Here is a 16,565-nt window from a genome sequence, read left to right as displayed (position 1 = left end):
TTCATATCATACATCACCTTTCATCTTCTTTGTCTAGTATAAATAGTGAATATTATGTATTGTAAAGTTTGATGATTTCATCACAAGTATTGGAATAAAAGTTCTCTCTACTCTCATGTCTTTCTTTATTCTATAATTTATCTTGTTATTTGATCATATTTTATATAATATATATATATATATATATATATATATATATATATATATATATATATATAATTTACCTAATTTATCATCTATTTAAAAATGTTCTATACAAACCCATAAATTAATTAGTCATTTTTAAACACAAAATCATATTTTACTGCAAAAGATTAAATACAACTATGATGTGTCTTTATTATATATATATATATATATATATATATATATATATATATATATATAATCATTAAGTTTTACTTATAAAAAGAAAAAGCAAAGGAAATATTATATAATCATTATATTTTATATATGTAATGTCATTAAATATATAATAGAAATAGTTAATTAGTAAAGAATTAAGAATATTTAAAACTTTAATATAATTAACACTTTGTTATTGAGTTTTTTTAAGGACAAAAAAGAAATGATATATATAAAGGAAAATAAATTTTTTTTTGCCTTGAAATATATCCTCCAAAATGTGGGATGATGGGAGGGGAAGGAAGAAAATAGATAGTATAAGAGTGTAAGGGGATGTTTGACTTAGTTTTTTACAGTCCAAAAATCATTTTTAAAAAAGTTACAAAAAGTCAGGATTTCCTGACTTTTCCAAAAAGTTTATTTTCCTTAAATAAAAACTTCAAAATTAGTTTTTAAAACTAGTTTTGCCAAACATTTTTTTTTTTTTTTTTTTTTTTTTTTTTTTTTTTTTTCCAAAAAGGACTTTTGACTGTGAAAAGTTAAGTCAAACACCCCTAAATTGAAATGTGATTAACCTTCTATTTCTTTTTATTATTATTTTTTTCATTCTCTTCTGTTTTAAACTTGAAAACATGCCGTAAGGGGATAAAATGAAATGCGATTAATGGAAAAATTGTTATATATATATATATATATATATATATATATATATATATATATATATATATATATATATATATATATATATATATATATCTTCAGCATTTAATATGCATTAATTACTTTCTTAAAATAACTAAAATGATTGGTCCAGAATCAATTATACGGGCACACAATAGATAGTGAAAACATTTGAACCTAACTATATATATATATATATATATATATATATATATATATATATATATATATATATATATATATATATATATATATATATATATATATATATATATATATATATATATATATATATATATATATATATATATAAAGGAATCCATAAATCCATCCATCAAATCTCTATCGATCTATTCTTCAAATCTATCAAATTAGATACATCTAATTGATCCAAACAATGGATATGTCCATATGATCCTTCTACCTTGTTCATTAATCTATATGATTAATCAAAATATATCCCACCCATATGTGCACCCCTTCTATCCCATTCATAAAATTCTTCCATCCAATCCATTCATAAGATCATTCCATCTAATTCACTTATTAGATCAATCTATTGGACCGGTCCAATCGGTTCATCTAATACACCATCCAATTAGTCTATACAAATAAATACATCATAGGGGTTTATTCATATGATCAATATGGGTCCATCTATACGATCCATCATGGGCGTGTCTATATGATCTATCCATTTGTCATATCTAGCTACACATTTGATCATATGATTCATCTTATGGAAGAGTCTATTTGATCCATTTGTCAATTGATTTCTTTATTTGATCCATTCATCAATCGATTCATCTGTTCCATCCACCACGACCATCCTTTTTTTTTTCACACACTTGATTCGTTTCTTTAATCTATTGTTAGTCCCAATATGTTTGTTGGATTTGATGATGACATAACATCTAATAAACTAACCACTATCAAACTTACATTATTGTGTGGTTAGACATAATAATGAAATAACAAATGAATGGAATAGACGAGATAATAAAACGATATTACTTTTCCATTGTCATGTTTTGTTATTATATTGTAACCGAAACAATCATTAATCCGTGTTATTTGATACGTGAAAAGACCAATTAATGAAATAAAGTTACTCGAAAATGAAAAAAAAACTTAACAAAATGCAGGTATTATTATACGTAGGTCGTATAGACCTATCAAAGTATAATTTTGATTTGTTTCCTTCTTACTGTACATATAAGTCGTATGCCTATTATTAAAAACTTTAGGAGACCAAAGAGAGTACATATTATTTTTTTGCACATGTATCTCTATTTTTTGGTAAATTTGAGAAATATAGTACATATATGTAATACATGCACTTATAGAGAAAACGCGAGCATTATAAATTTGCCTTGCATATTTAAATCATGAAAAAGCATTTAAAGATATCATTTGAGATTTGAGAAGCATTGATGTCCTCGTGTCTTCACCCCTGTTTTTTTAGATGTTTTGAATTCATTTATCGTACTGTACGTTTTAGATAATAAAATATTACATATACATAAAAACTTTTGAGAAACCTATGTATCTTTTAAAAGCAAAGAAAAAGTAGTTTTTGAGTAGCCTATATACATTGTTATTTTATATCTTCACAGTCTAACATAATATTTTGGACATGTAACTCAAGTGGAAGATGCCTATAAGAGTAGTTAGAGAAGGCGAGTTAAGGATATGCAATTTGGAGGAATAAGACTACTCTATAAATGGTTTTTCATATTGATGGTTGTATGTTTCACATTGTATTAAAACATTTGAGAATTTAGGTTTTAAATATATTTGAGAAACTTGGGACTTCCCGTACTTATTTTTGAGAAACATTTTATTCTGGTTAAGTAAACGATATTTTCAGACATGTCATATAACTATATAAGTTTTATATTCTAACTCCTATGTGGCTTATCGACGACATTCGTGGTGTCGGTAGACTAGTTTTGTAATATACTGAAAAGTTAGATTTTGATATGGCCTCTCTTTTTATATGGGAAGTGATTCATACACAACAATTTTTTGCCATACACAACAATTTATGCATTATGAAGTTGTACAGTACAACATTTTAAAGCACTGATTATTGTGTATGGAGAAAAATTATTGTGTATGGAGAAAAATTATTGTATACAAATCATCTCCTTTTTATATAAAAAGCTGATTTGTTAAATACTCCCTCCGTCCCAAAATTATTGTCCACAGACAAAAAAACACACAAATTAAGAAAACATTAATTACCACTAACTTTATATAATAAAATCACAGTTTTGTCCTTATTTTGCATTTAATGTTCCATTAAATGCTTAATTGGTTAAGTAATAATGATAGTTGTATTTTGGTAAAAATGTTATTTATTTTTAGAAGTTGATTATTATTCGGGGACAAACCAAAAAAAAAAGATTGACTATAATTTTGGGACGGGGAAAGTATTTTTTTTTTATAACATTATAACTACTTTAAAGTATAAATTGTTGTATCACATTCCCTTTTATATAGACTCCTTCCCAAAACAAATCGGTCAAAGTCAACATATATACAAGTAAGGATGTGTTAAAACGCACGTGCATGCACATGGGCAAGTGAAGCTGGTTTCACAGTTAAGTAGGTGAGAAAAGCATTAAAATGGAGCTAATTAAGGGGGAAAAAGTGATGGCATTTTGAACACCCACTAAATTACATCACATGAAGAATTTATCCTTACTAAATTTCTTGCATTTATTTCATCCAAATCCATGTTACTTTTCTTTTCAATATTAAATTTTATTTACTATAAGTAAAATAAACAAAAATATGTGTTCGGAAAAAACCTTTTGTTCACATTTTAATTCTAATTTGCACAATCGTATATAGGTGTTATCTGCTTTGTTTAAGGACCTATATATTTTAATTTTTAACTATCAAAGCATTGAAAAGAGAAGATACCATCTGTTTTTTTAGGTAATATAAATTACAGTTAAATATGTTAACACTATCTTCTTTAATCTTTTATTCTTTTGAATTTGATCAAAAGTAAAACAAAAATGATGCCATTCATATGTTTATAAAGAGTACGAGTGTGTCATTGATCGACATAGATTTCTATTAGGTTTTATGACTTGAATAGTAAAAACATAATAACGTTTGTATACAACAACAAGAATATCTGAAATATAACTCTCACATAATCATAAGTTTATCAATTCATAAAACATTCTTCCATATTACTTCAGGAGTTACCTTCTAATTAGTTTCTCTATATCATGTTATGGGGACAAGTTAGAACCTTTAAAAATATGAATGCATTCTCTGACATTCTCATTTTCATGGTCAGAAAAGAGATTTTTATTTTAAAAACATAGTTTATTTATAAATGCGGAATTTGTCCCATAAAAGTAGATCCAAAGGAAGTTTTCATTGACGATTATAATTTTAGGATGTCATAACTGATACAAGAAACATAAACATGAACATAATCATTCCTGACCTTACAATATCCAATAACCTACATTTCCTTTAATCTCTCATCAAATCCAAATATTTGACCTTACAATATCCAATGACCTACATTTCCTTTAATCTCTCATCAAATCCAAACATTAAATACTTTTGTATTGATATCTGTGATACAAAGAAACTGAGTGGGTCAGTTTGGGAAACCTGGTGAGTACATAAAGATTTCAATCCCACAATGTTATATATATATATATATATATATATATATATATATATATATATATATATATATATATATATATTAAAAATCTGTATGATCAACTATTATCATTAACACATATATATCTCATGTAATCAATCTACCCCATCCCGTCGGTCCTCACATATTGATCATATACGACCTTGCGACGTTTATCTGGAAAGAATAAAGTGAACAGTAATTTGACTATGTTGCTTCGGGGATTTCTTAGCAGTAGTCGAGGATGAATGGAGACAACAGATAAAAAATGGAATACTTGAACTATAGTACCTAATCCATACTCTCGGATTAGTGATAAATGACTGTACATAATCCATGCTCTCGGATAAATAGTAAATAACTATACCTAATCCATATTCCCGGATGTAACATCCGGATTCCCAGGTATTCTATGTTATTCATTTATTTTGAGTTAGAGAGAAGGACTCGACGAGTCGATGCCTAGAATCGTCGAGTAGGATCGCGATTTGCTGACTGGATTAATGAATGGATTCGACGAGTTGCCAGAAGAGTTATGTGGATAGGCGACGATCCGAACTTGAGTTTCAGGTGGGAGACTTCGTACTCCTGAAGGTGTCTCCTTGGAAATGAGTGATCCGATTCAGGAAGAGGGGCAAGCTGGGGCCTCGGTACATTGGTCCGTTCAGGGTGACCGCGAGGGTGGGCAAGGTAGTGTATCGTTTGGAGCTACCTGCGGAGTTGAGCCAGATTCATGATACCTTCCACGTGTCTCAGTTGAGGAAGTGTATAGCCGACGAGTTGGCAGTGGTGCCGCTGGAGGATATTCAGGTGGATGCGAGCCTGAATTATGTTGAGAGAACGATTGCGATCCTGGCTCGGAAGATCAAGGTTCTGAGGAACAAGGAGGTGCCCCTGGTTCAGGTCCAGTGGCAACATCGGAGAGGGTCCGAGCTGACTTGGGAGTCAGAGTTGGAGATGAGCAACATCCAGAGTTGCTTGCCGAGCGAGGCTTTAAGGGCGAAGTCTGATTCTAGTGGGGGAGAATTGTAACATCCGGATTCCTAGGTATTCTATGTTACTCATTTATTTTGAGTTAGAGAGAAGGACTCGACGAGTCGACGCCTAGACTCGTCGAGTAGGATAACGATTTGCTTACTGGATTAATGAATGGACTCGACGAGTCGGCAGGGTGACTCGATGAGTCGGCGCTGAGGTCAGAAACCCTAAATCTGTGGGCCTGAGCCCTATTTAAAGGACCTTATCGCCCTCATTTGCGGCTACCAGTCCAGAGAGAGAAACCCTAGAGAGCTTGGGCGAGTTGTGTGTGAGAGCAAGCCATTTTAATCCTTTTTGGTGTTGTTTTGCAAAGAAGAAGGTGTTTCCAACTAGAGGAGATCAAGAGGGTTGCTAATCCGTGGTTTCCAAGCTTGGATCTGCAGTGTTGAGGTAGCAAATCGAACTCTCCTTCTGTTTTGGTTAAGATCTATGAATCTAGGGTTTTCTATACCCTTTTTATGGCTTGAATTTATGAGGTTATGGTCCCTTTATGTGTTAGACTTCAGATCTTGACCCATAGAGGTCCAGAGAACTTTATCCATCTTGCTTTATGAAGTGTTATGGAAGGAATGAACTTAAGTTGCCATTTTTGAGGCTATTTCTTCAAAAGGAACCATATATGTGTTGCATGAGTGTAAAGGTTTCACCTTTACGTGATTAGTGGGTATGGAAAGGTCAGATCTATAGGTTAGAGAAGCGGATCTGATCTCAGAAGGTCATTTGAGTGTTGCCATGGATGCAACTCGCCGAGTTCATAAGTGGACTCGACGAGTCGAGTCGGGGTTGCCCCGCGATTCGTGACAGGAGTAACCCGTTGAGTGAAGGGATGACTTGACGTGCCAAGTGAGGCTAGAAGGATTTAAAGGACCCGCATGGACTCGCTGAGTCGACCATGTGCACTCGACGAGTCGGGTCAAAGTTTGACCGTTGACTTCAGTTGACCTTAGGGTTTTGGTCAAGCTGATTCAAGAAAGTTCTGGGAGGGGTAGAATGGTCTTCTACCCATCATTAAAGATGAGATTATGAGAGAGTATATATTAGGGATGTTATTCTTATAGGAGGAGGCTAGATCGGGTATCCGGGCACGGGAGATTATCCGATATCGTACGAGGTGAGTCTTCTCACTATACATTACCTAGAGTGGTATCCATGTGTAGACCAGAGGGTCTTGTGTGCTATGTGTATGTATGAGATTATGTGCATTTGTTATATGTATGCTATGTGTTGTATAGACCGGACCAGAGGGTCCAACGATATAGACCGGACCGAAGGGTCCAACGAGCTATGACTGGAGCAGAGGGTCCAACGAGTTACGGGACTGGAGGGTCTCGCTGAGACACATCGAGCGAAGGGTCGTGCTTCATCCTCGAGTGACATATATGTTGTATGTGGTATTTTGGGGAACTCACTAAGCATTTATGCTTACCGTGTTGTGTGTTATATGTTTCAGGTACCCGTGAGGATCGCGGGAAGGCGCCAACATGATCTGTACACACTTGCGGAGTTTTTATGTATTGGGATCTTGGGATTTGTTTTATGGAGTTGTCATGTGATACTTTGAGATTTGATAATATTATAACAGAAATTATGTTTTTAAAGTGAAAAATTGTTTGGCAAATTTACGTTGTTACAAGTTGGTATCAGAGCCTTGGTTTGAGGGATTCAGATGCACCTTCGGGCGTATCTGAACTCAAACTGATGATTTGAGAAATTTTTCACAATAAAAACATTTTTTTCTAAAAAGGGTAAAAGGTTTTGAGACGAGCAGAGTGGAGCAGTGTGTACGATCAGCCAGCGCCCGAACGGTGATTTCCCCAAATACCTTTACATTATGTGTTATGAGATATGATATGATATGTTATGCATGCTAGAGTAGGCTAGGTATTCATATTAGGACTAGAGTGGCCTGATCTATGATGCCTTAGCCTAGGGGATTTCTGCTACTATGAGATGCTTGAGAGTGAGTAGGTAGCAGCGAGGAGCTTATGATAGGTCTGCTGGAGAGTAGCCTATGCGTAGCGAGATTAGAGTACTTGTGATCTGGGATCCTAGGAGGAGGACTTGGGGTGAATATTGATGTGGTGTGGACGGTAGTATAAGGGCCCGCACTACTGAAAGCACCGGATCAGTGCGCAGTCCAAGTAAGAATCCTTAGGGTACTAAGGAGCAAGTAGGGTTGAGTTATCGAGTGCGAGTATGCTCGAGCGAGTCTCTGATATTCCTTATGTTGTATTTCAGAGGCATCATGATTGGGACGCGCCCCAGACCAGGGACCAACGGTGTGAGTAACGAGAAGCTTCGTCAGATGATCCACGATGAGGTGGTTGCGGCTATCCGTGCAGAGATTCCGGAGATGTTTGGGTCTATCAAGATCACTTTGATTGAGACATTTGACGAGAGATACGCAGCGGTTACTGCGGCTGTGGCTGTGGCTGCTGCTAGACCTTAGGGGGTGACTTGTTGCTGTTTCGGGAGTTCAGCAACACGAAGCCACCAGAGTTTGAAGGGACGCATGATCCAATTGCTGCCATGAGATGGATTTCTGATATTGAGGGATGTTTCTATACCTGCTCGTGTCCGGAGCATTTGAGAGTACGGTTCGCGCCGAACCAGCTTCGCTTGGGGGCGAATGACTGGTGGAAGTTTGTGTCGGCGGATTTCACCACTGCTGAGCTTGCTGCGGTGACCTGGGAGAGGTTCACCGTTATGGTTGTTGGATTTCAGAAGTGCTATAATGTCAAAATGGTCTTGCCCTCTGGTATTTCATGTCTGGCCCATGTCTATACATAGTAGTTGAAAAGTATTGTTTAACACTTATAAAACAATAACGCTCGTAAATACTCGCTGTAAATATTAGACTAAATCCTATCGGTAATGATACCAGGTTTCGCCGAAGGAAAATATAATTGTTAGAAGCGAAGCTCTGCACGAGTTTGGAATCATCACTTTAACGAGTGAGTGCATAGTCCCTTTCATGAACATGATTTTAATACAAGTATTAATTAAAGTACTAAATATCTGTTAAAGAGTTAAATATTTTTTAAAGAGTTTATATGTTAGTACATAGTCCCTTTCATGAACATGATTTCAATACAAGTATAAAATATCTGTTAAAGAGTTAAATTGTTACGCATGGTTCTTGGTACGCATTTAAATTATTATTTATTTATTTTTGTAGAGCAACCCGACGGGTTGGGAGCCCCAAACTCATCGAGTAGAAACATAATGGACGCGAGTTTTAAGTAACTTACTCGACGAGTTAAGAGCCCTTAACTCAACGAGTAGGGCTGCCAGAATGAAACCCTAATTTTGGGGTTTTGCACCCTATTTAAGCATCCTAATCCCCACTTGCTGACCTCATTTCCAGCTTCCAAGTCCCAAACCCTAGATTCAGAAACCCTAATGCATTTGTGAGCTTATGAGCCATCTGTGAGTGAAACTTTGTGTGTTTTGAAGCTTGTGAAAGAAAGAGAAGCTTGAGGATTCAAGAAGAATCTAGTAGATCCAGAGACTCCAATTCTTCCTCATCATTTTCTGGTAACCAAGTCTCAAACTTGCTTAGTAGCTTCTTAGAGCTCTTTATCATTATTTTATTGGGTTTTTGGTCCAAGAAGCTTGATCTTTGGGATAAGGACGTCCCAAGTGAGTATACCTTCAGATCTGGAGCTATGGAGGGCTTTCATGGCATAAAGGTGCAAACTTTATGGCCATTGAAGCCCTACGCAAGCCATAGGATGTCATTTTGTCCTTTTAAGCTCCAAAAGGCCATGCATGGAGCGAAAGGTGGAAGCTTTACGTGTTCATGTAATGTTTAGGGTCTAGATCTCTGTTTGTATGCTTTATTTGGAGTATGGATGGCTTGTGGACCAAGATCTAGGTCCTAAAGAGTTAGGGTTTGAGCTAAACCCATTAAGTAAAGGTATTAACGGGTAAAGTTGGAAACTTTACCCTTAGAAGGAGATTTTCAGTGTATGTGAGAAGCATGAAGCTTAGATCTGAAGAGTATGGGCTTAATCCATTAAGATAGCCCAAACAGACTGAGGAACTCGTTGAATCCATAGAGGAACTTGACGAGTTAAGTTGATTTGTCTCGATTCTGAATAGGATAGAACTCAACCTATCTAAGGAAGGACTCGACGAGTTGACTCGTTTATCACGAGTACGAATAGCAAGGGAACTCGGCGAGTTAGGGGAATGACTCAACGAGTTGGATCGCGATGTCAGAGTTTTTAATTTATAGAACTCGACGAGTTGATGGATCAAATCGGCGAGTTGAGTCAATCCAGAACGTTGACTTTGATCAGAATTTTGACTTTAATCAGGGGTAAAATGGTCATTTTACCCTAAGAAGGATTATTGGATTTTAACTAAGTGTTATTGTGATAATGATAGCCGGGGAGTCGTTGGAGCAACAGTTAGAGATTCCTCACCGCGAGATTTCACAGTCAGCTTTGAAAGGTGAGTTTTCCTCTAGTAGGAATGGGTCGAAGGCACCAATGTCGGCCCATTTATGTTTGTTAGCATATGTCGAACTTCGGTCCGATGTCGGGTTGTGCCCGATGTAGGTTTATGTGTTTCCGGACTTCGGTCCGATGTCGGGGCAAGACCGATAAATGTTTGTATGCTTGGTATCTTCGTGATGATTCTTGCATGTGTCTGTTAGAATGTGTCACACCCCCAAACCAGGCGACAGAAACGACCGGGGGTGGATGACTTCATTTGTAGTTTCACAACACATGCATCATAGTAATCAAAGTACAAACAACCATTGTATTTAAAAAGTATAAATCTTTACATGTGTTCAATCACTGTATATTGAAACCAAAATAGTTATACAAAAGAAGAAGACATGACTCAAAATAGCTCCATCTTCTCAAAAGTTTGGGGAGTACTTGTCTACTGATTCCCTGAGAATACAAGTAATTTGAAAAGAGAGTATCAACATAAAGTTGAGTGAGTGCATAAGTATTTATGTTTGAAAGTATGTTTTCTGTTTCTTGAATATGTGAACTGTTCCAGAAAATCCTATATTTTCTGCTGTATATGAAGAGTAGTTTTAATCTCATAAAACCGTTCTGTTTGTAAAATAATGTTCTATATTTATATTCCTTTATGTAAAACTTTTAACTGTGAGTGTGCCTGGTTCCACCAGCTGTTATTGTAAACTGTAATGTAATACTGTAAATTTGTATCTTGTAAACTAGTACTTTGAAAATGTACTTATGTTTAGTTAATTATACACTAACGTATTGTTAATATCTTTTTTAATGAGTTATTATAACCATACTGAGACTAGATAGCAGTCTGAGTGTGGGGTTGTCAACCCCAATATAGATCTATACACGCATTGTTTTGATCCCCGGCTGGAGATTCTGGTTATAATGCTAGGACTTTAACTATGTTGTTTAAATGATTTAAACAACCTGAACCAAATGACTCATAAAAAGCATATAGAAGTTTCATGTATATTAGTTATGAAAACTCAATCATTCTGAAATGAATGATTGATAGTATGCCCTTGAATTAGTATATGAAAAATGTATACTTTTGTTTAGTTTTAAATCAAACATTTGTTCTTGTAAAATAGTGTACTTTAGTATACTTGAATCGTCAATTAATGTTCTGTGAATAATAAATTATACGTATTATAATTTATATGTAATTTCTGAACTGATACCGAGTGTTCATGAATGCAACCCCTTGCTCAACATGTTACAAAGGGTATCTAAACTGAATGAAATAGCTTTTATATTTACATACATATACAATTATATATAAGTAAAATTTAAACGACATTCAGACAAATAACCGATACTATAGGCCCACATCCAAACAAGAAAAAGGAACCAAAGTGAGTTATCAGTCCTAAGACTCTTAAACCTTATATATATATATATATATATATATATATATATATATATATATATATATATATATATATATGATTTCTGGTTCGGGTGCAGCCTTCTGATCTCGAGCTAATACTTCATAACACTAATTTCTTAAGTGTACAAGGCTTAAAAGTCTATGTATGACCCTTAACACAGTTAGAATATAACAGAAACAAGTCTAACTTTTGATTGATTTGTTTGACTTACAAGATAGAAAAATAACGGGATGTTACATTATCCCCCCGTTAGAGAGAATTTCATCCCGAAATTTGGATTAAAGAGATATAGAAAGACTAGAGAAAAAGATGTGGATACTTCTATTGCATTTGATCCTCCCGCTCCCAAGTGAATTCCGGTCCCAGTTTTGCATTCCAGCAAACCTTCACTATCGGAATACGACTTTGTTTGGTTCTCTTTACTTCCCTGTCTAAGATCTCTATGGGCTCCTCCACATAATTGAGATTATCGTTAACCTCGATCTCGTTAAGTGGGATCACAAGATTCTCATCGAATAAACACTTTTTCAAGTTAGAGACGTGGAAAGTAGGACGTATGTTACTTAGTTCTTAGGGTAGTCAGAGTTTGTAAGCTGCTGGACAGATTCTAGCAAGAATCTTGATCGACATATGTACCTTGGATTCAGATTGTCATGCTTTCCAAAGCGTATCACGCCTTTTCAGGGTGATACCTTCAACATGACATGGTCACCAACCTAGAATTCCAAAGGTTTTCTTCTTTTGTCAGCGTAGCTTTTCTGTCTATCTCTAGAAGCTTTAAGTCGCTCCTGGATTTGTACGATTTTCTCCATAGTTTCGCGAATGATTTTCGAACCAATAAGAGTACTGCCAGGATCCTTGACTTTTAGCTAGCTGTGTGTCACCCACTTCAGCCCATCACAGAGGTGATCTGCACTTGCAGCCGTAAAGAGCCTCGAAAGGAGCTGCCTTTATGCTACTGTGATAACTGTTATTGTAAGAGAATTCGACAAGGGGTAAGTGAGTATCCCATGCCTTTCCAAAGTCTATCACGCAAGCTCGCAACATGTCTTCTAAAGTTTGAATCGTCCTCTCACTTTGTCCGTCGGTTTGTGGATGGTATGTTGTACTCATGTCCAGCCTAGTTTTTAAGATTTTTGTAAAGATTGCCAGAAACGAGAGGTGAATCTACTATCTCGGTCAGAAACAATAGATATTGGCACACCATGCAGTCTAACGATCTCCTTGAGGTAAGTTCTTGTTAGTTTCTCCATCTTGTCGGTTTCTTTTATTGGTAAGAAGTGTGTGGATTTGGTTAATCTATCGACGATTACCCAAATAGTATCATAACCACCCAATGTCTTGGGTAACTTAGTTATGGAATCCATCATAATCCGCTCCAACTTCCATTCAGGGATTTCAGGTTGTTGCAATAAACCTGAAGGTTTCTGGTACTCTACCTTGACGTTGGCACAAGTAAGGCACTTGCCCACAAAGGTAGCGATTTCGGCCTTCATGTTAGGCCGCCAATATAGTTTCTTGAGGTTCAGATACATCTTGTCTGAACCTGGATGAATGGAGTATCGAGTTTTGTGTGCTTCATTCATAACTACGTTTCTGTAACCACCGAACCTTGGTGTCTAGATTCGGTTCATGAAACAATATACTCCATCATCCCTGACTTCTAAGTTCTTATCCATTCCTCTCAGGGTTTCACCTGCCACGTTTTCGGGTTTTAAGGCCTCGAGTTGAGCCTCTTTGATCTGTATGGACAGATGTGAATGGATTGATGGTCAACGACTTTACTCAGCGCACCAAGTATTCTTTTCTGCTAAGGGCGTCAGCTACTACGTTAGCTTTAATAGGGTGATAAAGAATCTCACATTCATAGTCGTTCAGTAGCTCCACCCACTGTTGTTGTCTCATGTTCAACTCTTTCTGATCGAAGATATGCTCGAGACTTTTATGGTCCGTGAATATTGTGCATTTCGTGCCATATAAATAATGTCTCTAGATCTTCAGAGCAAATACCACTGCTCCTAGTTCAAGGTCATGTGTTGTATAGTTGACTTCATGTGTCTTTAGTTGTCTTGAGGCATAGGATATAACCTTTCCTCTTTACATAAGAACACATCCAAGCCCTTGATTAGAAGCATCACAGTACACTACAAAATCCTCTGTCCCTTCAGGAAGAGACATGATCGGTGTACTACACAGAGCTCGCTTCAGCGTTTGGAACGTTGTTTCTTGCTTCTCTCCCCAGCTAAAAGTTACACCCTTTTGTGTCAAGGTGGTAAGAGGTTTAGCGATTCGAGAGAAATTCTGGATGAATCTGCGATAGTAGCCAACAAGACCTAAGAATTGACGGATTTCTATAGGTGTTCTAGGTGCTGACCAGTTCTCAATTGCCTTTATTTTGGAAGGGTCCACGTGTATTCCTTCTGAACTGACCACGTGACCTAGGCAATCAACTTTCCTGATCCAAAACTCGCACTTTGAGAACTTCGCATAGAGTTTCTCTGTTCTAAGAGTTTGCAATATTTGACGAAGATTTTGGCCATGCTCCTCTTCACTTCTTGAATAGATAAGGATGTCATCAATGAAGACTATAATGAATTTGTTCAGGAATGGATGACACACTCTGTTCATTAGGTCCATGAACACTGCGGGTGCATTCGTCAATCCGAATGGCATCACTATAAACATAATGACCATAACGAGTTCTGAACGCGGTTTTGGGAACGTCTTCCTCCAAAATTCGTAAATGGTGATACCCGGATGTTAAGTCTATCTTTGAGAAGTAGTTCTCACCTTGAAGTTGGTCGAACAGATCGTCAATGCGAGGCAGAGGATATTGATTCTTGATGGTAAGTTTATTCAGCTCGTGGTAGTCTATGCACATACGGAATGATCCATCCTTCTTCTTCACGAACAAAACTGGTGCTCCCCAGGGTGAGAAGCTTGGTCTTATGAAACCCTTGGTAAGGAGTTCGTTCAGCTGGCTGGATAATTCCTGCATTTCAGAAGGTGCAAGACGATAGGGGTATTTGACTACAGGGGTAGCCCCAGGGATTAAGTGTAACATCCCAAAAATACGAGCAAAAAATTTCGTTTTTAAAACATGCACTTAGCAAAACATTTAGAAATAAATCATTCAACAACCATTTCATTTCACAAATGATGTTGCATGTCAGAAAACATTGTAATAATCATAAAAATGTCAGAGTACAATCTCCCAGGTAGATGTCATAATGCGGAATACAAACAGGTGTGTGTGTGATGTACCGCTACCGCGCCAGCTCCTTCCCCTTCGACGAAGAGGTACCTGAAACCAAAACTGAAAACCATAAGCACGAAGCTTAGTGAGTTCCCCCATAATACCTCATACCATGCAAGCATACAACATACAGCAAGGAGATACGGGCCTCACCCACACTCAGGGAGATACGGGCCTTGCCCACACTCTGCTAGTCGGGAGGTATGGGCCTCGCCCACACTCCACTATCTGGGAGATACGGGCCTCGCCCACACTCCACTCTCGGAGAGGTACGGGCCTCGCCCACACTCAGCCGCTAACCCATAATATACAAGTATCACACAGACAACGAGTGTAGAGATCTCTATCATACTGGAATATATCATAATCAACTCAACCAAGAGATACGGGCTCGACGCACACTCTAATACTAAAGTCTCGTCTATACGGGCCGGCCTTGGCGCCATAGACCCGTTACTACTAGAAGAAAACTCACCTCAAGGTCCCTGCCGATCTGTGTGGGAACTAACTGTCTGCTGCTACTGCCGCTCCGGAAATCCTCCGGCTATAATTCCCACAAAACCCTTAGTCAAATACTGCTAACCGACTTCAGGGTAAATTGACCATTTACCCTTACAATCAAGAGTCAACTCACAGTCAACTGCCAGTTGACCAGACTCGCCGAGTTGGCTTGCCAACTCGCCGAGTCCCTTTCCCTTAGTTTGACCATAAATCCGTCTCTACTCGTCGAGTTAGACGTAGACTTGACGAGTTTTCCTTCTATACCCAAGGCCCATAGTCCTTCATCCTACTCGCCGAGTTGTATGAACAACTCGCCGAGTTCATCTTCATCCGATGAACACTTTATGCTATGACTCGCCGAGTTGTATGAACAACTCGTCGAGTCTGTTCTTGATCTAAGAAGGTTGCCTTGAACTCGCCGAGTCATGACATTGACTCGCCGAGTGACTTCATGAGTGAGTCTAGCTTCCGACCCAATGAGTCACACCTAATGACTCATTACTCCCAACTCGCAAATGCGAAAAAGGGAAAAACTCGGGGACTCACGACTCGACTCGCCGAGTCATCTGAACGACTCGCCGAGTCGGCCACATGCAAAAACTACACACGCGATTCTGCTTGGATCCAGCTCATGCCATTCATAGATCTGGGTTCTTAGGGCAGGATTTTCACGTAAAGTTTCCAACTTTACATGTAGAAATGCATAGAATGGGGATTATGTAACGCCCGGGTTTCAGGGCTAAGCATTTTTGTCAATGTAATAGTCTAGGTCAACTCTTGTAACTCTTTTTGAAGTAATAAAGATGAAATATTTGAGTATTATGTGAATTATATGTGTTTATTATTTAATTATAAATGTATAATTAATAAAGAATAAAAATGAGCGTCAAAATTAAAGTGTGAGATAATCCCGATATCTCTACATAAAGTTGTAGAATATCTCTCAAGGTTTCCGTGCATATAAGGAACGCCGAAATCCGAGTTATAACGAAGAAGTTATGACCCGTCGAAGTTTCACGACAGAACCGGCACGATACCGGGAAGCGTGAATAGTGAATTTATGATAGAGTGAGATTTAGCCTTAGTGATCTAAACGAAAGTCGTAGAATATGTTAAACTAAGAACATCGATAAAAAGAACGCCCAAATCTGACTTCGTATGAGGAAGTTATGATTTTT

Source organism: Lactuca serriola, chromosome 3 (genome assembly GCF_051521515.1).
Source record: "Lactuca serriola cultivar US96UC23 chromosome 3, Lser_US96UC23_V15, whole genome shotgun sequence".
Classification (NCBI taxonomy): Eukaryota; Viridiplantae; Streptophyta; class Magnoliopsida; order Asterales; family Asteraceae; genus Lactuca; species Lactuca serriola.
This window is presented reverse-complemented; position numbering follows the sequence as displayed.